A 27,776-nucleotide genomic window follows, 5' to 3' on the forward strand; every position below is an offset into this window, starting at 1 on the left:
CAAAGCAAAAAGAAGAGAAATAGCAAAAGTTAAAGCAGAAATAAATGAAATGGAGAACAAAAAAACGATAGAAAGAATCAATAAAACCAAAATTTGATTCTTTGAGAAAATCAATAAAATCAAATGGACCCCTAGCTAGGCTGACAAGAAAGAAGAGAGAGGATGCAAATAAACAAAATCAGAAATGAGAGGGGGGGTTGTTGCCATAGACATAAAAAAAATCCTAAGAGAATACTATGAACAACTACACATCAACAAACTAGAGAACCTATATGAAATGAACAAATTCCTAGAAACACACAAACAGCCTACACTGATTTGAAAAGATATAGAAGATCTCAACAAACAAACCAATCACAAGTAAAAAGATTCAATCAGTCATCAAAAATCTTCCTATAAAGAAAAGCTCAGGGCCAGATGATTCCACAGGGGGATTTTATCAAACATTCCAGAAAAAAATTAACTATCTAACTCATTTTATGAAGCTAGCATCATTCTATTACCCAAAATGGGATAAAGATGTTACAAGAAAGAAATACAGGTCAATCTACTAGTGAACATAGATGCAAAAATTCTCAACAAAATATTAGCAAGTTGATTCCAAAGACACATTAAAAGAATTATACACCAAGCCAAATGGGGCTTGTACCAGGAATGCAGGGGTGGTTCAACTCAAGAAAATCAATTAATGTAATAAAGCACAATAACAAATCAAAAAGGAAAAATCACATGATCATCTTGATTGGTGCTGAAAAAACATTTAACAAAATTCTACATCCTTTTCTGATAAAAACACCTCTAAAGGTAGCAATCAAAGAAATTTTTTTCAGTATCATAAAAGGCATATATGTGATGATATCAAGAATTACTGATTGTACATGTAGAATGGAATGATTTCTAAATGTTTTGTTAATTTTTTTTAGTTAATTAAAAAAAAAGGCATATATGAAAAACCCATAGCCAGCATCATGCTCAACAGTGAGAGATTGAAAGCATCCCCCTTAAGATCACAAATAAGATAAGGCTGCCCACTGTCACCACTATTATTCAGCATTGTACTAGAAGTTCTTGCTAGAGCAATCAGGCAAGAAAAGGAAATAAAATGCATCCAAATTGGAAAGGAGGAAGTAAAACTTTCATTATTTGCAGATGACATGATCTTATACTCGAAAACCTTGAGAAATCTATGATAAAGTACTTGAGCTAATAAACAAATTCAGCAAAGTGACAGGATACAAGATTAATATGCAAAACTCAGTAATGTTTCTATACATAAGTAATGACCTAACTGAGAAGACAATTGAGGAAAAAATTCATTCAAAATAGCAACTAAAAGAATCAAGTATCTAGGAATAAACTTGACCAGGGATGTAAAGAACCTGTACACAGAAAACTACAAAACATTGCTAAAAAAAAATCAAAGTAGATCTAAATACATGGAAGGACATCTGTGCTCATGGATAAGAAAGTTAAATGTAGTTAAGATGTCCATTCTACCCAAATTGATCTACAGATTCAATGCAATATCAATAAAAATTCTGACAACCTACTTTGAAGACTTGGAAAAGTTAATAACCAAATTTATTTGGAAGGGGAAGAAACCTCAGATAACTAAAAATATCCTAAATAAAAGAACAAAGTGGGGGGATTAACAGTTCTTGATTTTGAAGTTTATTATAAAGCCCCAGTTATCAAAACAGTATAGTACTGGCACAGAGATAGAAGTATTGACCAATGAAGTCAAATCAAGAGTACAGAGACAGACCACCAAAGCTGTGGTCAACTGCTTTTTAACAAGGTCCCCAAATCAACTGAACTGAGACAGAATAGTCTTTTCAATAAATGGGCATGGGAGAATTGGATATCAATAATCAAAGGAATGAAAGAGGACCCCAAACTTATACCCTATATAAAAATTAACTCAAAATGGATAAAATCAACTCAAAGTACTATAAAACTTCTAGGAAATAGAGTAGGGAAACATCTTCAAGGCCTGGTGATAGAAGGTAGCTTCTAAAACTTAAACTCAAAGCACAAGCAATAAAAGAAAAATAAATAAATGGGAACTCCTCAAAATCAAATGCTTTTGTGCCTCAAAGGGCTTTGTCAAAAAGGTGAAGAAGTAGTCAACTCAATGGGAGAAAATATTTAGAAATCACATATTACATGAAAATTTTATATCCTGTATATATAAAGAAATCATCAACTCAACAACAAAAGAACACACAACCTAATTATAAAATGGACAAAAGCTATAAATAGACATTTTTTTCTGAAGAGCAAATACAAATGGTTAAAAATCACAAGAAGAGGTGTTCATTTGTTTTCATCAGCTCGTTTCATGCCTCACAACTTCATTCCTCTCTGTAGCCACACAACATTCCATCCTATGTACACACCACAGTTTGCCTTTCTGCTTCTCAGTCGATGTACTCTGGCCACCTCCATCCATTGGGCATCATGAGTAATGCCTGAAATAAGCAATCCATGTCTCACATTACCTCATTTAGTTGAATAATCACCAACACTCTCAATTTTAGACAATTTTCATTGCTCCGAAAAGAAAAATAACAGATAAACACACCCTGACTAAATAAAATACAAACTTCCCCTTAACGCTTGTTCCTCATTCCCCTCCCCCCAATTATTTACTTCTTGGGCTACCATGGTATGCAAATGCAAATGAAGGGAAATGCAAATGAAGTCTACAATGAGATATCCACTCACACATATAAGAATGGCTACTATTAAACAAACAGAAATCTACAGATGTTGGAGAGGATGTGGAGAAATCGGGATATTTTTGCACTCCTGGTGGGAATGTATAATGTATAGTTGCCACAGAAGACAGTTTGGTGGTTCTTCAGAAAATTAAATATTGGGTTGCCCTATGACCTGGCAATACCACTATTTGGTATATACCCAAAAGAGCTGAAAGCAGTGACACAAACAGACATTTGCATTCTAATATTCATAGTAGCATTATTCACAATTGTCAAAATATGGAAACAACTCAAGTGCCCATCCATAGACTAGTGGATAAACAAAATGTGATATATTCATACGATGGGATATTAAGCAACAGTAAGATGAAATGGGATCACAAAGCATATGACAACACTGATGAAGCTCAAGGACATAATGCTGAGTGAAATAAGCCAGATGGAAAAGGGTAGGTATTGTATGATTTTGCTACTATGACCCTGGTAAAGGTAAACTCAGAGGTTTATAATGCAGAATATAAGGGACTTGGAGAGACACAGAAGTCAGAGATGGGTGAGGAGTCACCTAGTGAGGTTGAATTCAAATACAAGGGAATGGATAGACGTAATGGTATTCATTATTGGATTTATGAGTAATATTGCCATATTGGTGGTGAACATGATTGAAAGTGGTTGTATAGAGCCATTTATCCCACCAATTAACATTACAGATATAAATAAGTTCTTGCATGAACTACTTCAAAGACATGAATCTTGTACAAAGAGTCAATAATAGGGAGGTATGGGGGAAAAGTATTATTATGTGATATAGCCCATGTTTAGTAGGGAGACATCAACAATACCATGGTAGCCCAAGAAGTAAATAATTGGGGGGAGGGGAATGAGGAACAAGCGTTAAGGGGAAGTTTGTATTTTATTTAGTCAGGGTGTGTTTATCTGTTATTTTTCTTTTCGGAGCAATGAAAATTGTCTAAAACTGAGAGTGTTGGTGATTATTCAACTAAATGAGGTAATGTGAGACATGGATTGCTTATTTCAGGCATTACTCATGATGCCCAATGGATGGAGGTGGCCAGAGTACATCGACTGAGAAGCAGAAAGGTAAACTGTGGTGTGTACATAGGATGGAATGTTGTGTGGCTACAGAGAGGAATGAAGTTGTGAGGCATGAAACGAGGTGAATGAACCATGGAGACATTATGCTGTGCAAAATAAGCCAGAAACAAAAGGAAAAATATTGCATGGTCTCTTTTTGAAAATACTTATAAGAAAATTGGAGCCTAGATTGAAAGCTTTTATGGCAGTCACATTTAGTCTAGAGTTGTAGGTGTTACTTTTAGATTCTGAAATGCCATGGTATATGTGCATTTAGTTTGTTAATGCTGCCGGAAAATGCAGTACACCAGAAATGCGTTGGCTTTTATAAAGGGAATTTATTAAGTTACAAGTTTATAGTTCTAAGGTTATAAAACTGTCCAAATAAGGCATCCAGATAAAGATACCTTGACTCAAGAAAGGAACGATGAAGTTTGGGATTTCTCTGTCACCTGGAAAGGCACATGGCAATGTCTGCTAGCTTACTCTCCCAGCTTCTCATTTCAGATGGCCTCCCCAGGGACATTTTCTTTTTAAAGTCCTGATATTTCCCTGGAAGTTTGGGTACCTGTGTAGCACCTGTCAGCCTTGCTACATGCAAGAACTGTTAAAAAACAAAAACAAAAAAGAGAGCAGACTTCAATTAGAGATATGAATGAAACCAATCTGATTGGGACAAAAGTAAATCAGAATACAGGGCAAAAGATGATATTGCCTGCATTTATAGCTTCACCTACTACATTGCACCAAAGGAAGAGAGGTTTATTTTGCCCAAAATTTAAAGTTTGTAGCACACAATTTTACTCAACCTGCCTGGGCTGCTCATTTAAACAACCCAAACACATGGAACCTAGAATGGGAATGAGGGCTTGTAATTCTATACAGTTTCATGTAATACCTGGATACATGCTAGAGTATGCTAGGTAGATAACAAAAAAGTATTGGTAAAGTCCCTTAAGGGGTTCAAGAAAAAATATGGAACTATTAAACTTCCCCATCTGGGAAACCCCTGATATACTCTCAAACTTTAGGGACTCCCAAGTTAATAGGCCAACCCCTTGATCTTAGGCTTGCTGTCATGAAACTTATTTCTGTAGTAGATAAGTTAAGTCTACCTACAGTTATGCCTAAGAATTCACAAAAAATCTCTTTTGTTGCTCAGATGTGGCCTCTCTCTCTCTGTCTCTCTCTCTCTAAACCTAACTCTACAAGGAAAATCATTAACCTCCCCTTTACATGGGACATGATGTCCAGGGGTGCAAGTCTCCCTGGCAGCATGGGACATGACTCCCAGAGATAAACCTACCCCTGCCACATGGTATTAACAATGCTTTCCTGACTAAAAGGGAAAAAAGATATGCAACAAAATAATAGATCAGCAACTAAGAGAAACCTAATAGGATCAAGAGGCTATTCTGGAGGTTACTCCTATACAAGCTTTAGCTAGATATTGCTAATTGCCATGGTATGCCAAGCCCCAACCAAAAGTACTCCTGTAAACCTTTAAGAACATTCAGGGCTCTATGTGAGATTGTACAGAAATTTCATGCACTAGGTTTACTTTCCAGAAACCTATACCCTCCAGATCGTTCCTAGTCCTGAAACCCAGAGGGGCCAGCCTCTCCAAGAATATCAACTAGTTCCATCCCCTTGTCCCATGTTGTTGACACCCCTTTTCAACATGAGAAATTCATAATGAACATAGCCCAAATATCCCTAAAGTTTGGGAGAAGGCTCAAAGGAGAAAGAAGAGTTATAACAAAGAAGATAAGATTTAACAAATGAATATGACTGCTAAATCATTACATTGATATTTCTTTTCATCTCTAGTGTCTTGGAGCAGCTAGAAGGAAAAACCTGAAATTGTGGAACTATGAGCCATACCAAACTTTGAAATTGGTTCTATAACTATTTGTTAAAATGTACTTTAAAATTTGTTGCTTTTTTTGTATATATATTTCACAATTAAGTATGCTAAAACATTTTTAAATTTCTTGGTCCTGCAGATTTGAATACCTCAGATGATGATGCTTTTAAAATTTTATGGAAGTGCCCACATTTTTATTCACTCAGAAACTTGTAAAATACTATATTGTATATTTTAAATGAATAAAAATTTAATTATACAAAGTTTATGACAAAACATTAAAAAAACCACAAAAGACAAACATCTCTTGACTTTCCACTGAGTTTCCCCAAAATACCACTGATGTCTCTATATTTCCCTCCATCTCAATTACTCCATTTTACTTTCCAACTTCTCTCAGCTTAAACTCTGATCCATAAAATTTTTTAGTTCTCTACGTGTGTTTAATTTCTCTAAAAATTAAAAATGAACAAGTAGCATTTACATAATTATGACTGTTAAGAGTCATTACTGCAAAGCTGTGAAGACTTTATTCTTTTCTGTCGGTCCAGTCTCAAGATTTGTGCTACTTCGAAGAAAATGTTTCTACCGTCAAAACCAAAGGGATTTTTCCTTCCTACAGTTTGTGTAATGACTTTACTCAAGCCAAGTTTTCATTTGCTTCATATTTGGGTCATGCTTTTCTTGTATTTCTTATACTTTTCTGGTGCTGCTGTTGATAGTTTGTTTTTCCTAAGCTAATTCATTTTTGATGGGAAAAGGGATGTGTGCATTCTTAACTGTGTCACTAAATCACTGAGCTCATCCAGCCTCTATTCATTCTATTTATTTCCTGGATCCTATTCCATTCTCATCTCGAAGACATTCTTCTTGGAGCTCATTCATTTCCTGTTCTAACTTTGATGCTCTGATTGCAACTGACTTCCTGTGATTTAATTCACTCAAACCCCTGAGTTATTTCATCATTTCGTCTATTTCTTTTGCCTCATTTTTACCGTGTATGAACTCAAGTAACTTCCTCAAACAAAGCACCTGAAGAATAAACAGTCCTGATCTTATATGTCTGAAAATAACCTTACTTTAGAACTATGATTGGATTTAGAATCCGAGGAGGGAAATGACTGTTAGAATTTAAAGCCATCTCTTATTTGTAAATAGACCTGCTGTGAGGGTCAGACATTTCTGTCCTCTTTTCAGCAAGCCCCAGTCCCTTGGTTTATTACAATAAGTCTGATCAAAGTCCATTTCCCTGCTTGATTCGAGCTCCTCACTTTTCTACCAACTTGTGTCCCACATTGATCACTTCCTTCTGTTAACAAGGCTTCAAAATCTCTAGTAGCTTCACAGGTCTAATGAAAGACCAGAACTGATTTTGCATCCTTGTAAGCCCCAGCATATATCTGACATAATCAGTTGTACACAGATATGTGAAGTACAAATAACTCATGGGAACTAATGAAACCTGTTCTAGTTTGCTAGTTGCTGGAATGCAATATACCAGAATCAGAATGGCTTTTAAAAAGGGAATTCAATAAGTTGCTAGTTTACGATTCTAAGGCCAAGAAAATGTCCAATTAAAACAAGTCTATAGAAATGTCCAATCAAAGGCATCCAGGGAAAGATACCTTGGTTCAAGAAGGTCGATGATATTCAGGGTTTCTCTCTCATCTGGAAAGGCACATCGCAAACACAGTCACAGTTTCTCTCTCGGCTGGAAGAGCACATGGCGAACAAGGCATCATCTGTCACTTTCTCTCCTGTTTCATGAAGCTCCCCGGGATGCATTTTCCTTCTTCATCTCCAAAGGTCACATTGGCTTGTGGGCTCTCTGCTCTCGTGGCTATGTTGTTCTTCTCTGCTCTCTCTGAATCTCTTATTCTCCAAAATGTTTCCTCTTTTATAGGACTCCAGTAAACCAATCAAGACCCACCCAAATGAGTGGAGACATGTCATCACCTAATCCAGTTTAACAGCCACTCTTGACTAAATCACATCATCCAGGGAGATGCTCTGATTACAGTTTCAAACATGCACTATTGAACAGGGATTATTCTACCTTTATGAAATGAGATTTTGATTAAAACATGGATTTTCTAGGGGGCATAGTTCCTTTCAAACTAGCACAGAATCCCGCACAAGTTCAAGTCCCCCAATGTGAACTTTGCATCATTTCCTCTATAACCTGAAAGAAGAAGTCTCAGATACACTGGGCTCCCAAAGCATAAATGAAACATAATTCAGACTCAACATTTCTAAGAGGGTGAGTAGATGATCAGTCCCAGATGATGTTTCCAATTCCTGATCAGCACTCAACTTAGTAACACTTCATTTGATGATGGGCCATTGCTTTGCATTTTGAATCCCTGCCAAAAAGTAATAAAGGACATTCAATATTAAAAAAATAATAATAATAAGAGTTTATCTTGAAAGCACATATAGGAGAAACTATTGCATTTTAAATGACTCATGTGGTGTCTAATACAAAAAACCTGAGCTAGGGAAATGAGAGTCCCATTTTATAAATATTCATTTCTCCAGTAAAATGGCAATGCAGTATAATGTTAGTGGTCTTTGGCCTAAAATGGCCATATTTTGAATTTTACCCCTTAAAACTCACATGATCTGAGGCTAGTTACCATCTCAGTGCCTGAGTTTTCTCATCTGTAAACATAATAATAAGTCTTCTACCCAGGGTTGTTGTAGGTTCCATGAGCTAATGGTGCCTGGTGCATAGAAATAATAAGTACTATTATTTATTGGGGACTTTGAAAGGTCCTTGTCATGGTCAGGTTCATGTGTCAACTTGGCCAGGTTTGTCTGGTTGGGCAAGGGCTGGCCTATCTGTTGCAATGAGGACATTTCATAGAATTAAATTATGATCATGTCGGCTGCATCCACAGCTGATTCCATTTGTAACCAGCCAAGGGGAGTGTCTTCTGCCATGAATAATGCTTAATCTAATCACTGGAAGCCTTTTGAGGAGGATTTAGAAGAGACAGGCTCTCTTCATGCTTCGCCGATGAGCCTCTCCTGTGGAGTTCATCCAGACTCTCCATCAGAATCGTCGGCTTCACAGCCTGCCCTACAGATTTTGGACTTTACATTCCCATGGTTATGTGAGACACTTACATAAATTTTATATTTATGAATATTTCCTATTGATTCTGTTTCTGTAGAGAACCCTGACTAATACAGCCCTCGTTAAAAGTACTCCTCTTTCCCATCCTATTTCTAGAGCAAATGACAGGTAAGACAAAATTCTGGCAGATGGAGACCAGAATGTCTCCATGATCTCAGATGCACCTGGTATGGAACGTGCGTGTTCTGGTGAGACTCACCTCCCTTAGACAGGTGGCTGCACAATGAAGGGTGGGAAGTGCTAGGTTCTAGCACAAAGATGCATGTGGGTCTCTAAGTCTTACTGCTCCCCAGAGAAAGAGGAAAAGGAAGGGAGATGAATGTCCTGTTCACCTTCAAACACCAAACTGTAACACATTCTCTCTTCTCCTGGGGTGTGATGGGTGGGAGAACCGAAGTGGGGCCATGGGTGATAAGACAAAGAACTGATTCTACAAAGGAGGAAACATCCGGGTGGAGAAGGGTCACCTCCTGAATATTGTGTGACAATTATAGTGCATTACGATTGTAGTGCCAGCTCATCTCTTGGACTACATGTGTAAGATTCCGTGTAGGGTTAACAAAATGGATCCATGATGCATTCAGAGAGAAGATGATTTTCTAAAGTAAATATGGAACAAAAACCACTTTAGTCCTCTGTACACATGTGCCCCTGCAAGAAACACTGGAGATTTGTCAAGCATCACCAGTGTCCACATAGTTGAACTTCTGAGATCAAGAAAGTATATTTAAATTGGTTCCCATCATAATCTGTGGGGCACATAACTCAACTGTTAAACGACACATCACACAATCACCTTGCTACTGATTGCAGGTAGATAGAAGAGCTCAAAAACTTCTTATAATCCCTCCACATAACTAAACAACTACTGACAGGAAAACATTTAAAGAAGTATCTTGACTCAATCAAAAATTAGCTAGGATAGGACAGCAACACAAGATGGCAGCCATTACAGACTCTGGAGTAAAAGTCCCTCACAATCTCTGACTATTGAAAGAACTCAAAGAAGGCCAAAAAGGAGTAGGAGATGGCACAATTAGCTGGGGTCTAGAAGATGATGAAGACATGACACTTAATGAGATGGGCAGGGATGATAACTGGGCCACTAAGAACAGTTGATAAAAACTGAATATATAGCCTTAAAATAGAATGTGGACCTAAATACCCAGAAGCAACCCCCTTTGTAAGATTTGTAATAAAAATTAATATGAATGGAGTTAGTTCTAATGAAGTGGTGGAACCAAGAGCCATATCAGTGCTAGTAAAATGGCAGAATTCACAAGCATCAAAGTTGTCCTGCAAGAACTTTAGCAACTAATGATGTCTAAAGAAAATATGAAACTCCCTCAACTGCCTAAAGGGCAATGTTACAGAGATTAATCAAAAAGAAAAACCACAGACACTCCCTGTACCCCCATTCAGTTTAAGCAGTCTTCATTGCCTAGATACGTTGTGTAGACCTCAAAGTACTGGAAAGGAAGCTCCCGTTCAAAGGCATTTTATCTTAAGATACGATGAGTGATATTAAGTTTTTGTCCATTAGAAATATATAAGTTGTGCTATAACAAATCATACTGCCAAGTGTTACCAGTGTCTACGTACTTGAACTTCTGAGATTAAGAAAGTATATTTAAATTTGTTCCCATCATAACTAGTGGGGCACATCTAACTCAATTGTGGAAATACACATCACACTATCACCTTACTGCTGATTACATGGCCTGGGGTCTCTGCCTTCGCCCCCTTGCTTCCTCCTTCCTTGTCTCCCTCCAATAGCCCTCCAGATTGGGGTGGCTTATTAGAATAAATGTGAAGGTTTCAGGTCACAGGCTGTGGGACTACTACTGGATGTGGCGGTGCTTCAGCTGGCCTGCTTGATTTCTTTTTTCAAGTCCTAAATGACTACCCCCTCCCAGCGCATCATCTATTCCCACTCTCCACTACCACCCATGGCCAAAAAATAGATTGTAATTCCCGACCCCCCCAACTCTGCTCCCCTCTGAAATTGGTGAATTTGGTGAAGAATTCTTTCAGGATTTTCCCCATATCCATCCCCCTCACCCTTTTATCAAGGGGTGTTGTTTTTTTTCCCTCTTCCTCCTCCTCCTGATGTTTCTTCCTGCACCATCACTACCCAATGCTTTCCATGACACTTCCTTACTTTGGCCAGAAGCTGTCAGGTAAGGTTGGAAAGAGTCTCTGGCCTCCCTCATTTAGTTTCAGAGCCACATTTCTTCATTCTCCACCAGCCTGGGAAATGAAAATTGGGACCTCAGCCCTGCCCCTCTCTGCTGTCATGGTTAGCTGATGCATTTTTCTTTAGCTCATGTATTACCATGGTAAAAAGAACCAGGGATACTCCGACCTGCCAGCTCTCAAAGTTCTTGGTAGTTAAACTTGAAGAAAGGACACATGAAGACACTTGTAAGAACACACAAGCCGTCTGAATGAATTATTTTCTTTTCCTGTAATTGTTTTTGCTTTTAAAAATTAAAGAAGTTTTAAACAAGGCCCTCATTTCATCCTTGCAATCCATTTGAGTCTAGTTTGGAATCTGACAACTGGACCAAAAAGAACCTTGAATTCAGTGCATGCTTTGGTTTTAGTGCTGCTACCTCTCATGGTCCTCTGAAGAGAGTAAGAAAGAACTCAGTGTGTACAGTAGGTCCCTGAAATTGGCAGGCTTGCTTTCTGACAAATTGTTGCATTTTCCCACTTTTCTCTTCAGGACAATTAAGTGCTAAAATGTGGATGCATACCATAATAAAAACAATTCACTGTTTCCTAAAAAAAAAAGACACCTTAAATTATATTAAAATAAACTGAATTGCAATGGCTGACCACTATAAGTTCATAATACAGTTTTATAATTGCTGCTTTTTGTAATTTTGTTTTGTGTCATAGGAGAAAACAAGACTTACGAACACAAAGATCCATTTATACAGGCCTTTCATCGTTACATTTGTCAGCACTGTTTCTTCACAAGGATTTGGAAAACCATCTGGCATTCTTTCCATTTCATTCTGAAGGATTTCCTTAAGTATTTCTTGTAGGGCAAGACTGCTGGTGACAAATGATGTGTTCTTGTACATATGTGATGATCTAAATTTCTCCTTTGTTTTCAAAGAATACTTTTGCTGGGTATAGACTTCTTAACTGGCCTTCTTTGTCTTTTGAAAAGGTCTCCCTGCTGCCTTCTGGTCACCATACTTTCTAATAAAGCTCAGCTATTAGTTTTATTGAGGATCCTTTAGAGGTGATGGGTCAGTTCTCTGTGGTAAATTTCCAGTGTCTTATGAGTTTTTAGCTACTAATAGTTTGACCATATTGAGTTTGGTGCGAATCTCCTTGAATGCATCCTACTTAGATTCATCGAGCTTCTTGGAAATGAAGATTTGACTTTTTTTTTTTTTTTTTTTTTTAGCAAATTTGAGAAGTTTTCTGACACTGTGTCTCTTGCTCTTCTGGGCTCTCATGAAGCCTCTATGCACCTGGGTGACAGTGTCCCACAAGTTTCTGCAAGTCTCATGCTTTCCTCTTTGTTGCTCAGACTGGAAAATGTTCTTTAGGTCCTCTACGATTTCCTGATTCTTTCTTCTGTTAGCTTAAATCTGATGTTGAGTTCGTCTAGTGATTATTATTTCTAGTACTGTAATTCTCAACTTTAAGGTATATATTTGTTTCTTTTTATATTATCTCTAAGTTTTGGAAAAGCTTTTCTTTTCCAAAGAAAAGAAAAAATTTGAACAATTTTATTGCTCATTTAAAGTGATTTTAAAGAATGCTTATTATCTTCAACTTCCATGTCTCATAATTTTTTAATTGGAAGTGTTGTAAGTTTACAGAAAAATCGTACAATAAGCACAGCGTTCCCAACAAATCAGTTTTCTATTATTAGTATTTTGAATAACTATACTTTCGTTACAAGGAATAAAATAGAATTATTATAATTATGCCATGCCCATCGTTTATATTAGGGTTCACTGTCTGCATTGTATAGTTCTATATTTTCATTAAATTTTTATCTTGGTACTCCATAGAATCTAAAATTTCCCATTTCAACCACTTGCGGACACACATTTCAGTGATCTGAATTCCCCTCACTCCTCTGTGGTCCCCCCACATCATCATTACCATAGTGTCATTACAAGACACTTCCATCACCCCGAAAGAAACTGCCCCAGTGAAGCATTAGCTCCCTGCCCCCTTCCCCCTCCCCAGTTCCAGATAACCTGTCCCCAGCTCCGACTCCATGAATGTGCATTTTCTAATTTTGTCTGGGGTGAAACATGTGGGGAGCCCGAAACCATCGCTCCTCTCCAAACCTGCTAGGCTACTGGTTTTCACAGCGTAGCTGCAGCTTCAAGGTTGTTAGCTTACTGTTATGACTGATATTAATCCATATTCTTGAATAAATGCAAGCTCTCTGGGAAAAAGATGATTTTCAAAATCATTGTCTGGTTCTCATTAGTTTCATGGAGTAGTGGATTTTTGAATTTCCTTACTCCTTCATTTTGGATGTTCCGTTCTCCAACATTTTTTAATAACTTAAAAGTTTTACATTTGCTGTTTAGTGCTTGACTTGGCATTGATCTTTAGTATGCCGTGAAGTAGGGACACAATTACACTGGCCTTGAAGCTGGGCTTTCAGAAGACTCCACCTCTCCAGCTAGCCCATACCTACCCTGCAGCACCGAGTGAACTACACAGTGTGTGGTCCCAATCCACTCACTCCTGAGGAAAGATTTGTCCCTAGTAAGCTTGGACTCTCTATATTTGTCTCTCCAGTTTTCATGGTGGGGGGTGGCTCTGTGGCCTTGATTCTGGGATGGATCTAAGAAGAGTTGTTGGTTTCTGGCTTTCAGCTTTTTTATTTTTGTGAGGATGGAAGGACAATTTGCAAGACCTTTGCATGTTGGACCAGATACTGGATGTCTCCTCAATTGCTTTGTATACATCGATGTTTAATCCATCAACCTTGCCAAGTTATTGTCTTAACTCAAATTTACCTGTAAATTCCTTAGAATATTCTCTGTACATAGCATCTGTGAATGAAGGTTTTGTTTCCTCATTTCTTGTCATGATAACTTTTCATTTCCCACTGCATTATTTCTCAAAGCAATATAAAGTGGTGCATAAAAGTGGATGCAGTAGACATTTTTGTTCTGACATTCATGGGGAGGCTCTGGGTGCTAGGCTGGAAGTCTCTGTGCTCAGCTGCAGTTGGATTTGATTGCCCCCTGCAAAAGGCCTCTCCTGGACCATCTCTTTCCATTTCTTATGGATCCTTTTGTCCCTGGTTTCTTTTGCACTTCTGCACTTCTTGTTCTTGCCCTCTTTTCTTCATCTTCCCTTTTGTTAGTTTACTGCCCGTTTTATATGGAACACTCCTTCTGGGAGTTTTCCTGAGAAATGATTAAGAAGAAAAACATTGATACTTTATGTGCTTGGGATTGTTTTCTGCTCTCTTACTTGAATGATAATTTGACTGGATTTAGAACTCTTGTTTGGAGGACTTCCACCTCCAGCCGAGATGGGATGATTGGAGAGCTGTTTCGTTGGAACTTTGAAGAATTGTTCCATTTTCATCTATATTTTAGTAGATGTAGAGAGAAATTCTAAGCCATTCTGATTACTGATCCTTTATTTGACCTTCTGTCTCTCTTTGGATGTTTTATAGATGTGGTCTTTGTACCTATTTTTCTGAAATTTTATTATGATGCTTCTTAGAGTAGGTCATTTTATATCCCTCTTGCTGGGCAAATGTGGTACCTTTTATTTGGGGAATATTTTAGGAATATGTGCCCTTAAGCACTAGGGAATTTCTGTATAATATTTCTTTGATATTTGCCTTCCTTATATATTTTTTATTCTCAATCTTTGTGGAATTTCTCTTATTTGAATATGGAATTTTTTAAAACTTATTCTTTCATTCTATTAATCTCTTACTTTTATATTACTTTTCTACTATCTGAGAAGCTTCCTTTACTTCATCTTCCACCATTCTATTGAAAATTTTATTTCTATTACCGTGGAGTCAATTACTGTTTGTTTTGCTTTATTATTTGAATTTTAGCATCCAATTCTGTAATCTTTGTCTTGTAGATGGAAAATTTGGCTATTCATATCCTGGAATCATTTATATAATTGAATCCATATCTGCTGTCCTATGTTCTGTTTACTCTGTGTCTTGCTCTCTCTTTTCCCTTCTGACTTTTTTCTCTTAATTGATGAAATATTTTAAAAATTCTATTTAAAGTTCTCTACTTGACTTTGTAGTTATGACTTCTATTTCTATTCTTTTAGTGGTTACTTTTAAAACCGTGCTGGTTTGAAACTGTTATGTACCCCAGAAAAAGTCATGTTCTTTTAATCCTAAACCAATATTGTGGGGGCAGTCCACTTGCTTGGGTGGGATCTTTTGATTAGTTTGTTTCCATAGAGATGTGAATGGGTAGGACCTTTTCATTAAATGGAGATGTTACCCGACCCATTCAAGGTGGGTCTTAATTAGTTTTCTGGAGTCCTTAAAAGAGCTCACAGAGCAAGAAAGAGCTCAGAGCAAATAGACTACTGGAACCAGGAACTGAAAACAATGAAACCTGGGAGCAAAGGGCCAGCACACATCACCATGTGCTTTACCCTGTGACAGAGAAACCCTGGACTGTATTGTCCCTTCTTGAGTGAAAGTATCCTCTTGTTGATGCCTTAATTTGGACATTCTAATGACCTTAGAATTGTAACTTTTAACTTAATAAATTTCCTTTATAAAAGTCAATCCATTTCTGACATATTGCATTCCAACAGCATTAACAAACCAAAATAGATTTCGGTATCAGAAAAGTGGGGTGCTGTGGTTTGTAAATACCAAACATGTTGGAAAAACTTTTTAAATGGATAAGGGAAGATCTTGGAAGAATTTTGAGGACTATAAAAGGAAAGGCCTAGAATGCTTTGAGGAGACAAGCAGAAATTGATGGTCTGGAAGATTCTAGGCTTCTAGAAAATGAGACCACATGGGGCACTAAGCCGTGAGCAAAGGGTCTTAATGAAATGCGGAAGTAGTCGTTCATTAGAGGACAAGTAAGGATAGGAGATGGAATTATTCATAAAGGATTTGTGAAAAGTTCTATCATCTGATGGATTTGACCCCTGTATGCTGCATACCAAGTCAACAATTTTTTTGTAAGACCTGTATAAATGGAACCATTGCCATTTTGGACTAAAAAAGGATAGAAAAATGCCAAATTGAAGGAAAAATTAAAGGCAACACCATGGAAGGAGAGATCTGAAGCCAAAAACACTCGGTCCAGGAGGGTGGATCCATCCATTCACGTGGGAAAGTGAGTTTGCCCTGAAGGCAGAGGGTGGATCTTTTGCTTCATTTCTCAGGAACAAGTTGGGCTTCAGAGAGGGTGGAGCACATCTTTTAGGGATTGGGAGAGCCTGATCACCATCCCATTGTTCTGAAGGGGTTGAGCATGTGCCCTGGAGATGGCAGACAGCCCAGGTGCTGCCCTGATGCTTAGAGAGGGTGAATCTGAGTAAAAGATGGTCTTCCCAATGCCCCCTAATGTTACAACCCACCTCCCAGAGTTTGTAGAGAGAAGAGCTGCTGGGTAAAATCTTGGAAAGGGTAAGCACTCTCAGACCCTGAGGATAAAATATCATTCTATAAATGACTCTCAAACTTTGAAATCTAATGGAGTTTGCCCTGCTGGTTTTTGGAATTGTCTGGGTCCAGTGACCCTTGTTTTCCTTTCAACTCTCCCCTATGGAAATGGGAATGTTTATCCTATGACCTTCCCTCTTTTGTATATTGGTAGCAGATAACTTTTCCTGTTTTATGGGTCCACAGCCAGAGTAGAATTTTGCCTTAGGGTAGACTCCTCCTATAAATGACTTTAATGAGACTTTGGAGTGTTTTTTACTTTGTATTGTGTTTGTGCTGTTACTGAATTAGTTTAAAGGTTTTTGTGGTATTGTGATGGCATGAATGTATTTTGAATTTGGAAAGAATATTTCTTATTGGGGTCCAAAGGGTGGAATGTGCTGGTTTGAAACTGTTATGTGCCCCAGAAAAGCCATGGTCTTTTAATACTAATCCAATAGTGTGGGGGCGATCCAATTGTTTGAGTGGGACCTTTTGATAAGTTTGTTTCCATGGAAATGCAACCCAACCAATTGTGGGTGGGATCTTTTCATTAGATGGAATTGTTACCCCATCCATTTAAGTTTGGTCTTATTAGTTTACTGGAGTTCTTAAAACAGCTCACAGAGAGAGAAAGAGCTCAGATCAGATACAGCTAGACAGAGACATTTGAATATGCTTGGAGACAGACAAAAGCTCAGAGAGGAGGCTACTGGAACCAGGAACTGAGAACAATGAAACCAGGGAGCAAAGGGCCAGCACACATCACCATGTGCCTTACCCTGTGACAGATAAACCTTGGTATGATTGGCCTTTCTTGAATGAAATTATCCTCTTGTTGATGACTTAAGTTGGACATTTTCATAACCTTAGAATTATAAATTTTAACTTAATAAATCCCCTTTATAAAAGTCAATCCATTTCTGATATATTGTATTCTGGCAGCATTAACAAAACAGTAACATGCATAATCTCTTAAAAATATATATAGTGAATTGCTTTCACCATCATTCTCCCCAATATTAAGACTTTAGAACATGTTAACTCTGATCACCCCCACTCCCTCACACACCATGTTATCTTCTGTTGTTATGAATTCTTAGAAGAGACTTTTTCTCCTTCTAAGACACCAACCTAGGTAGAAAATTCCCTTAAGATGACTGTCCTAATGAGTGGGTGGACAAGCTCTAATCTATCCTTCTTGTCAAATTTTAACCAATTTAGAGTACTGACAGATGATAGTCAGTGCCAATTCCTGCTCTACATCTTTTGCTAACACCATGAGATTTCTCTGTCTTCCTAGGTTGTTGTGTCTCACAGGTATAGATTAACCATGTCAGCAGTCAGAAATTCAGTAACCTTGGGTTCAGCAAAAAAAATGCACCACTATAATTTCTAGCTGTCTTTTTACTTTTGGTTGTTGAGAGTATTCCTTATTTCTTTCACAAACACAGCTGCAATTAAAAAGATATTGTAGATATTTATCCTTCATTCTTAAGATGTTCCTTCATCCTAAGACTTCATTCTCATTCTGTTTTAAATGAGAGGGTTTTTTTTCCTGAGTACATCTTTTTGACATATTCTAGAAATTGAAGTTTTCTATTTATATTTTATTATTTTGATGGTTCCATTTTTACTTCCTTTTATATTTCTCCATTATTTCACTCTAATACCTTTACTGTGATTCTCTGCTCTTGTTTGTCTTGATGATTGTGCCAGTTTGAATCCTTGGTGGACCCCCAAAAAGCTACATCCTTTAATCTTCATTCAGTATTTCTGGGTGGGGCATTTTGATTGTTTCCATAGAGGTGTGACTCCACCCATTGAAGGTGGAATTGCTTACTGGAATCCTTTAACAGAGGAAACATTTTGGAGACAGTCCCTTTTTGTAGAGCCATGAAAAAGCAAGCAGATGCCTTCTTGTTCACCATGTGCCCTTCCAGCTGGGAGAGAAGCATGAACTTCATTGGCCTTCTTGAATCAAGTATTTTTCCCTGGATGCCTTAAATTGGACATTTCTATAGACTTGTTATAACTGGGACATTTTCTCACCCTTAGAACTGTAAACTAGCAACTTATTAAACTCCCCCTTTTAAAAGCCATTCCATTTCTGGTATATTGCATTCTGGCACCTAGCAGACTAGGACAGATTTTGGTACCTGAGTAGTGGGGTGCTGCTGTGGTTTGCAAACACCAAACATGTTGGAACGGCTTTTTAAATGGATGAGGGGAAAGTTTTGGAGGAGTTGTGAGGAGCTTGATAGAGAAGGCCTAAAATGCTTTGAAGATACTGTTTGTAGAAATGTGGACTCTAAAGATACCTCTGACCATGCTCTAGACAGAAATGAGATGTGTGTCATTGCAGACTGGAAGGAAGGAGAACATTGTTTTAAAATGGCAGATAATCTGGCAAAATTGACTAGTGGCTTTGGCTGGAAGGCAGATTTTAAAAGCCATGAACTTAGATATTTAGCAGAAGAGATCTCCAAATTAAATGTCAAAAGTGCAGCCTGGTTTCTCCTCACAGCTTATAGTGAAATGTGACAGGAGAGAGAGAAGCTGAGAACTGAACTCTTGGGTACAAAGAAACCAGAAGTTGATGTTCTGGAGTATTCTGGGCTTCCTAGAAGGGATACCCCAGGGAATAGTGCCCTATGTGAGGATTTGGCTAAGTGTGGAACCAGCCAGTCATTTCAGAGAAAGCCAGGATTGGACACAGAGTTATCCAGGAAGGACTTGTGGAAACTCCTTATGTCTGATGGGCATGATCCAAGGCTACTGCCTAGAAAGCCAACAAGAGTGTTGTGGGATCTGTATAAAGAGAATCACTGCCAGTTGGGACTGAGAGGGACAGAGAAGGGACACATTGGAAGAAAAATAATTTCAGAGGCAAAGCCATGGAGGCTGAGGTCTAAAGTCAATAAGACTCAGGCCAAAAGAGCGGACCCACCCAAGTACTTAGAGAAGGTGAGTTTGCCCAAAGGCAGAGGATGGGCCTTCCACCTCATTGTAGTGGAAGTGTATGCCACCTCAGGCCTTGAAGAGGGTGAAGCACATTCCTTGGGGTTTGGGGAGAGCCTGGCTGCCACCACATGGAGATGTTGTGCATGTGCCCCGAAGATGGCAGCCCTGATGCTTGGAGAGGGTGGAGCCAAGAAAAAGGTGGTCTCCCCACCTTGAGGTACTTTCAGAGAAAGGCAAGCCACTTGTAGGCCCTTGGAAAGGGTGGGACTGCCACTTTATAAAGCCCCGAAGATAAATGACTCCCAGAATTTGAAATCTAATGGACTTCGCCCTGCAGGTTTTCAAAACTGTTTGGGTCCTGTGACCCTTGTGTTCCTTCCTCCCTATGGAAATGGTATATGTATCCTATGAATGTTCCTCTTTTATATGTTGACAGTAAATAACATGTTCTGAGTTTTACAGATCCAGAGCCAGAGGAGAATTTTGCCTCAGGACAGACCATACCTATAACTGAATTGATGAGATTTTATACTGTTTCTAATTTTGTATTTAAATGTATTTTTACTGAAATGGTTTAAGGCTTTCTGATATTGTTATAGAATGAATATATTTTGCATTTGGAAAGGACATGTCTTTTGGGGGTCCAAAGGGTGGAATGTGCCAGTTTGAATCTGTGGTGGACCTCAGAAAAGCCACATCCTTTAATCTTCATTCAATATTGCTGGGTGGGAGCATTTTGATTGTTTCCATGGAGGTGTATCTCCACCCATTGAAGGTGAAGTTGCTTACTGGAATCCTGTAAAAGAGGAAACATTTTGGAGAGAGTTCTTTTTTGTAGAGCCAAAAGAAAGCCAGCAGATGCTGTCATGTTCACCATGTGCCCTTCCAGCTGAGAAAGAAACATGAACTTCATCGGCCTTCTTGAACCAAGGTATCTTTCCCTGGATGCTTTTGATTGGACATTTCTATAGACTTGTTTTAAGATATCTTTCCCTGAATGCCTATAGAAATTTCCCTGGACATTTCTATAGATTTGTTTTAATTGGGACATTTTCTCAGCCTTAAAACTGTAAACTACCAACTTATTAAATTCCCCTTTTTGAAAGCCATTCCATTTCTGGTATATTGCATTCTGGCAGCTAGCAAACTAGAACAGTGATACTCTAATCATTGTGCACACTTGTGGTGAGCAGGAGAAATAGTGCATTAACAGCTTTACAAATTCTGAAGGACCATATTTATACCACAAACATGTACCGGGGGTCTCTTACATGCCAGATACTTTGCTGTTCCTTTTCAAAAGTTACTTTGCTCTTTACAATGATCCTTACTCTTCACCAGGCAGTAAAACAGGGAAGGGAAGAGTTAACTAGAGTCCCAGGACTGCAGGGCCACATGCAAGGTGCATTGAGCTGGAATTTGAGCTTGGGTCTCTTTCCACTTGACCATATGGTCCCACTGAGCTCTGCACCGCATGTCAGTGTCAGTCCACAGGCAGGGTCCTGAGCACCATGACCCCTGATCAGCCTCCCTGAGTGCATGGCTTGCAGGGCAAAGGACAATGAATGCAAATGAATTAAGCAAGGTGGTCACAGTTCTCCAGTTAATTACAGGAAAGGTATCATTTCCCATCTTGATCAGGATTCTTTCATTGAACATGCCAATTTTTAGCCACCATCTGATAACATGTAGGAGGCATTTTGAATAATTTAGAGTCATTTATTTTAACTTTTGTATAGTAGATACCCAGCCTACACATCAGTAAGTACCTGAAACATGAAGATGAATTTAAAGTATAGGTACTGGAAGTGGTACCTATTTAAAACAACTTTTCTGATGAAAGATGGCTATTTTAGTCACACCAAAGGAAGCCTGGGGTGCTTCTTAAGTGGTCTCTGCAATAAAAAACTCTCCATTTGTCAGAAGTGAAGTACACTTGTACAAGCTGATTTGATAGCGCAAAATGGACCCAACAGGTGAAAAATTTTAGTTTTTGTTAATTTTTTTAAAGAATATTTATTAAGGAGAACTTGATTGAAATTCTTTGACCAGATTGATGGCACTAACCAGCTCTTCTATGAATAGATTTTCTTCAAACCAGAATTGAAATTTCCTCTTTTTTGCATGGTTAACATTTAAGTTATTGAAATGTATGTTTTCTGATTAAAATTTTGCCCTTCAGCAAGAAAGCATGATTCTGACATCTTCTATGGTGCTTTCCACACTCCCACTTTTAATATCCCCTTGACATGTACCTTGCCTCCTTTTGTTTCCGTACTGTTGCTAAAATAAAAGGATGAGTCATTCCAGTGGAGCTGGAATGGAAAACTCATATGGATTTTCCAAGATTGAAAAACGTACTGAGCAAATTATTAGAGAATGTTAGAGCTTAATGAAATAATTTTCAATGACTGGGAAACATTGTTTAATCATATCTATGGGAAAGTTGAAGGCCTGTTTTATGCCACTGCCAGAGACTGTGTCTGCTGGGGATTCCAGAACATATGTCTTCCCATTTTATATCACTTGCATTTGAAAAACAAAACAAAACAAGAACAAGCAGTAAAAACAAAAGGTAGCAAAAGACTTACTAACAATCTTTAACTTAAAGATAAAGTATAAGGTTCAAATGGCTCTGGTAAGAGAATCAGCAAAGGAAGTTTGAGGTTTTGTCTCCCTGCAAAGTTTGCTGCACACTCACCATGGATACAAAGCCTTTGGCATCTGTGGTTAGACTCATCCACTCCTTTATCTAATGACCATGCCCACAAATCATATAACATTCAGTTACTGCTTTTGTTTATGTGTGTCTAGGGCTAGGGAAAGGGGAAGGGACCAGTAGAACACTTATTTAAACCTCAGTGGAGAGATGGGAAGATTAGGACTTTAAAAACTTGTTAGAGTCTCATCCAACTAGAAATGTGTCCTTAGATCCTCTCTGGACCTCAGCTTTCTAATCTATAAAATGTGGTAAATAGTACCCAACATATTGCCCTGAGTTTTGCATAGTATATATGAGACTGGAAAAGTTAATATTACCCAGACCAGGTATGGTAAGAAAAGCTATAAGTGAAAAGACTCGTTAAGTGTCTTCAGTTATTTTGTGATAAAACTCATGTTTTAGAGACCTTTTAAATATCTAATTTATTTTTCTTGATAGTACTAAAGACTTACTTTTAAAGCTAGGGCATCTTAGAATAGTTATCTATCACACTTCACCAATGCCACACCCAACACCCATAGCAATTTTTCAGAATGACATCTTAGGTAGGAGGTCAAATCCAAATGTCTCTCAGAAACAAAACATGAACCATAGATGTCCTCAGCACGTTCTGCAGAGAGGATTTGGCCCATTCTTTCAGAGGCAAGGAGCTCGTTTGAAAGCAGTTCTAATTCACTGGCAATTCCTTTTTGTATTGAGACAAAGAGAGATTGTAATTTTCAAACATTATCTTTACTTGAGAGTTATATGGGATGAGTTTATACATGTTTTGTGCTTCCATCCTCATGTCTTCTTTGTAGTTTGTAATTGCCATAATGTTACTTTTATGCAACTTTGTCAGGTAAAATATTGCATAAGACATACTCATATTGAAAATTGTGTGTTGCTTATCTGAAATTCAAATTGAATTTAATGCTTTGCATTTTTATTTTCTAAATCTTACACATGTCTTAGCTTCCAGAACCTTGACAAACCTACTACTCCTTCTCTGGTTTGTCTTTTTCATTTAAGAGTGAGCTATACCTGGACTCAAGGCTCAGTTCTATCATTTATAAATATGTGACTTGGGCAAGTTATCTTTTCTCTCTGAGCCTCCATTTTCTCATCAGAAAATTGAGAACAAAGCATCTAATGACAGAGACTGCATCTGCTTTCCAAAATCTATGCATCCTCTTTTTCCTTTTCATAGCTAGACCCCATTTCCCAGCATCTCTTGCAATTAAGAATGGTCCTCTGACAATGGAAAGGAAGCAGAAAGGATATGTGCAATTTGGGGTAAGGCATTAAAGCAGTAGCAAAATCCCCCAACACCCCATGTTCCTCCTTTTGCCAGATGGTGGCAGGACATGGTGGGGCCTCAGGCCTGGGGAGGTCACACATGAAAGGGGCCTGGGTCTCCCGAGTCACCCTATCAAAGGAAAGCAGAAGCAGCTACCCCTGACTAGCAACAACTGCATCCTCCTCTATACTTCCATTTTCCCCATTCACAAGAACACTTTAAAGATGACTTGGTCAAAGGAGAGATGTGAAATGAAAGGAACTTGGGTCCCGGAATCAACATGTGCAAGAAAGTTGTTCTCTAAACCAAACTGGGAGCATCCAACTATAATTTGAAAGAAAAGTGCACTATTTTGTTAAATTGTTGAAATATAGTGATTTATTTGTTATAGTAGCTAACTAGTTGTGCTGGTTTGAAAGGATTTTGTGTCCTAGAAAATCCATGTTTTAATCTTGATCCCATCTTGTGTGACAGCCTTTTCTTTTAATCTCTATTCAGCAGTATAGGTTGAAGCTTGATTAGATTATCTTCAGGGAGATGTGACTCACCCAGTTGTGGGTATTAACCTTGGATTAGAGGGAGATGTGACTCCACCCATTCCAGGTGGGTCTTGATTACTTTACTGGAATCTTTTAAAAGAGGAAGCATTTTGGAGAAAGCTTTAGAACAATGAGAGAGCCACGAGAGAGCCAAAGCAGTGCCACGAGAACCACGAGAGCCCACGCAGCCAGAGACTTATGGAGATGAAGGAAAACATCCGCAGGGGAAGCTTCATGAAACAAGAAGCCTGGAGAGAAAGCTAGCAGACATTGCCATGTTCTCCATGTGCCCTTCCAACTGAGAGAGAAACTCTGAACTTCACTGGCCTTTCTTGAGTTAAGGTAACCTCTTGTTGGTGCCTTAATTTGAACATTTTTATAGACTTGTTTTAATTGGGACATTTTCACAGCTTTAGAACTGTAAACTTGCAACTTAATAAATTCTCTTTTTAAAAAGCTGTTCTAGTTCTGGTATATTGCATTCTGGCAGCTAGCAAACTAGAACACCAGTGTTTTCCTAGTATGCTCTTTAATTTCCAGGCCCCTTGCAGCCATAACATTATAAGATCCTATGATAAATTTCAAGGGTTGTGACATAACTGGTAAATTAAAAATAGCAGGACTGCCACTGATTGTGCCAGAAACTTTCTAGCTGCTTTGCATATTATTTACTCTTAAAATGAAAGATAATACCGATATGCAGCTACCTAATAGCTGGTTGCTGTTGCTATTGACACTTCCAGGTATTAAAATTTCAACATAGCTCGCTCAAGGAAACACAGAATTATAGAGTTTTCAGACAAGAAAGAACCTACAAGTCAGAAGGCATTGCCTTCATTTTACAGATGAGATATATAGGGTCAGAGAGTTTAAATAAATTTGCCCAAGTTCAAATTACTCTTTAGTTACAGACACTGGATTTGTAATCTTACTTTTACTCCAAAGACAGAGTGCTTGCAACTATATATCACTGTGTTTATGCTACTTCGCCATCAATCCTGTGTGCACTGCTGATCTGTCTCTGAAGTCTGGGAAGAGCATATTCAAATTTTACTCAGTTTCCTGCCTGCTGTATGGCCAAGTCTTAGGTCCCTCATCTGTTATGTGGATATAATAATAGCAGCTAATACATAAAATTGTGCTGGGGATTAGAATGTGATAAACTTCATAAAACATAAAAATATACAACCTTTTAATAGGAAGTAATTGGTGATAATGGCTGTCATCATAAGGAACATGGCTTTTAAAAAAGAGAAGTTTTCAGTTACATGTAGTCTCATCTATGAGCTAAGAGGAATCAAAAAAAGACTTAAAAGACTTTCACACATCCTTATGACTTAGAGTAGAAAATGTGTACTTTTTTCATAAAGAGGAAGTCTGCCATTTCACTTTAATTGACAAAGCATTAAAACATTCCATAAACAAGAAAAAAGACCTTTACCCCCAATGGAAGTAGTGGAATTTATCCCCATTATCTTTGAAAACAGGAAGGTTAAGGGCCTGGTATGATCGTGAGGTGCCATGATCTAGACAGAGAAAATTCATAATTTGTTCTTACAAAAATTACAAGCAAAATTCAAAGGAATGTAAGTAAAGGACATAAACACCAATGGAATGTGATTTCTCTTTTCAAGCAATGGTGACTGATGAGATTTCAAACTCAAAGGAATTTGATATAACATTTCACAGTTCATAAAGCATTTTTCACATTCACAACCCATTTAGGCCTTCTAACAATCCTTTAAAAATTGGAATTATTTTTGCCCTTATTCTGTGCATAAAAACTTTGAGACTTGTAGGTTTTAAATGAATAGTCCAAAGTAACGTAATAAGTCTTTGAACTGAAATGAAGCTAAGGATTTATTTAAAACGTCCCCTAGGTTTTCCACTAATAACACATTAGATATAAACTTTATTTAACAGATGGGAATGCTTGGATGAAATAAAGGTTTGAACAGCAACTGAAGCATTTGCTGAAAGATGAACATATATCTAATAAATTGACTCATTAACAAAAATGAAGCAAACCATATGGACAATTAGAGGTCAGTAAGAGAACAATATGTTTGGTAGGAATAGAACTCAAAAAAAAATGATTGCATTATGAGAAAGTTCTATGAAAAAAGCATCATATAAAACTAAATTTGCTGGGATAAAGACCAGTGCTCTTTTTAGTATCAGTAAGCTCCAGAATACCACCTACTTTCAATGTTCCTCTTCACTAATTTTAATTTGATTACAAAAGTAAGTATTTTGAGATCACCTCCCTTACCTGCCTCTCTTCTCTCCCCACCAGGTGTACCCTCCTCTCAAACACACTAGTCTCCAGGCTGGGCCTTTTAGATGCCATTTCTCCTGCTTGCCTCAAGACCCTTCTAACACCGCACATGCACACACACACACATACACACACGTGCTTTTGTGTTCATGGATGCTCTGCTTGCATCTCCTTCATTATCTTGTTTAGGGGGTTGATCACACCATTATTTTCAGGGTGATCAACCCCTGTATTACCAGATCCCACTAGAATGGCAGAGCAGCTTTGCTCAGCTCCTGCAGCATGTTTCTCTCCACCTAGAGCAGCTCTACAGAGCTGTCTTCACTTGCCCATCTCCTCTCCTTTGAGAGCAGCCGACTGCAGTTTGCTTCTGTGTTGTTGTGCCTTGTGGGGTGCTAGTTACACCCTTACATTTTGGTTTTCTTAAAGACTCTATTGTTAGTCTTCATCTCTCTGTTCTTTAAATTATCCTTCTGGGAGATCTTATCCATCCTTTCAAATGTCATCCACATGCCATTAATTCCAAAGTCTTTATTTTTGATCCCTAGCTTTTCAGGAGCTGCAGACTACCTTCTCCCTGGGTCATGCCATCAGGACCTCCAAAAGTAGCTTTGAATCCAGTCTGGCTAAGTTCTACCCCATTTTCATGCTACCTGTGAACCTGCCACTGTGATAGGTGCTCTGTATAGCCCCCCACACAACCACACTATGAAGCAAATCAGAAAACTTAAGATAAGAAAGATAAAGGATGAGCAAAAGTATTACAGAATCTAAATTCTGGCAGCTGAAAAGCATCAGCTATTCCAGAATCTTTTGTGACTCAGTGAGCGGCAGAGTCCAGGGTGGCAGGTCAGAGGCACTGTTGGCCCAGCCCTGGTCAAACGACCAACGAAGAAAAGGTGATCCTGGTACAGAAATCCACTACTAGCTGTACAAGCTTGGGGCTAGAAACTTTGGTTCAGATTACTTTCCATTCTTCTCCTGCTTGTATACACTCAGGCTCTGCCTTGGCCTGGCTGTCAGCTGTATGCGATGATCAGTTGAGATCCTCCTCACCCTTGAAGTTCAGACTGAAGTTTCCACATTATCCCAGTTCTTAACGTGGGAACAAGTCCCTTCTCCACTTCTGCACACAGTGTTCTGTTTCCATTGCCACTGGAGCTTGTGGGCCACTTTATTTAAAATTGACATTAGTTGTTGAAGCTTCCCATGGCTTTATTGGCAAGCGAATTTCTGGAAGCATTCCTGCTCAACCCTGTCCAACTCACTTCAGGATCCTTCACATGCCTGCTTAGATAATTGCTTAGGTAAATTTTCCAAATCTTGTATAATTAAATAGTTGCCCAATAAATGCAGTGTCAGTTACGTTATTATCACAGTTCTTTATTACATAAACAGAGGAGCTTAAATATGCACTGAAATAAATGAACAGATTTACCAGACTTTCAACAGTAAAGATAAAATTCATTGAGCACCTAGCCCTTGGAGGGCTAATTGACATTAACTTTTGCTTCAAAAC

At 38.2% G+C, this 27,776-nt stretch overlaps 1 long non-coding RNA gene and 1 pseudogene across 2 annotated transcripts in view; one reads left to right on the top strand and one right to left on the bottom strand.

Annotated features, from left to right (window-relative positions):
* Positions 1-27,776, bottom strand: part of LOC143676123 (uncharacterized) — a 91,120-nt gene that overhangs the window by 11,357 nt on the left and 51,987 nt on the right. The gene's annotated exons all lie outside the window — the stretch shown is intronic.
* Positions 9,764-10,204, top strand: LOC143676122 (ubiquitin-conjugating enzyme E2 variant 1 pseudogene; annotated as a pseudogene).

This window comes from Tamandua tetradactyla, chromosome 3 (assembly GCF_023851605.1).
Source record: "Tamandua tetradactyla isolate mTamTet1 chromosome 3, mTamTet1.pri, whole genome shotgun sequence".
Taxonomy (NCBI): domain Eukaryota; kingdom Metazoa; phylum Chordata; class Mammalia; order Pilosa; family Myrmecophagidae; genus Tamandua; species Tamandua tetradactyla.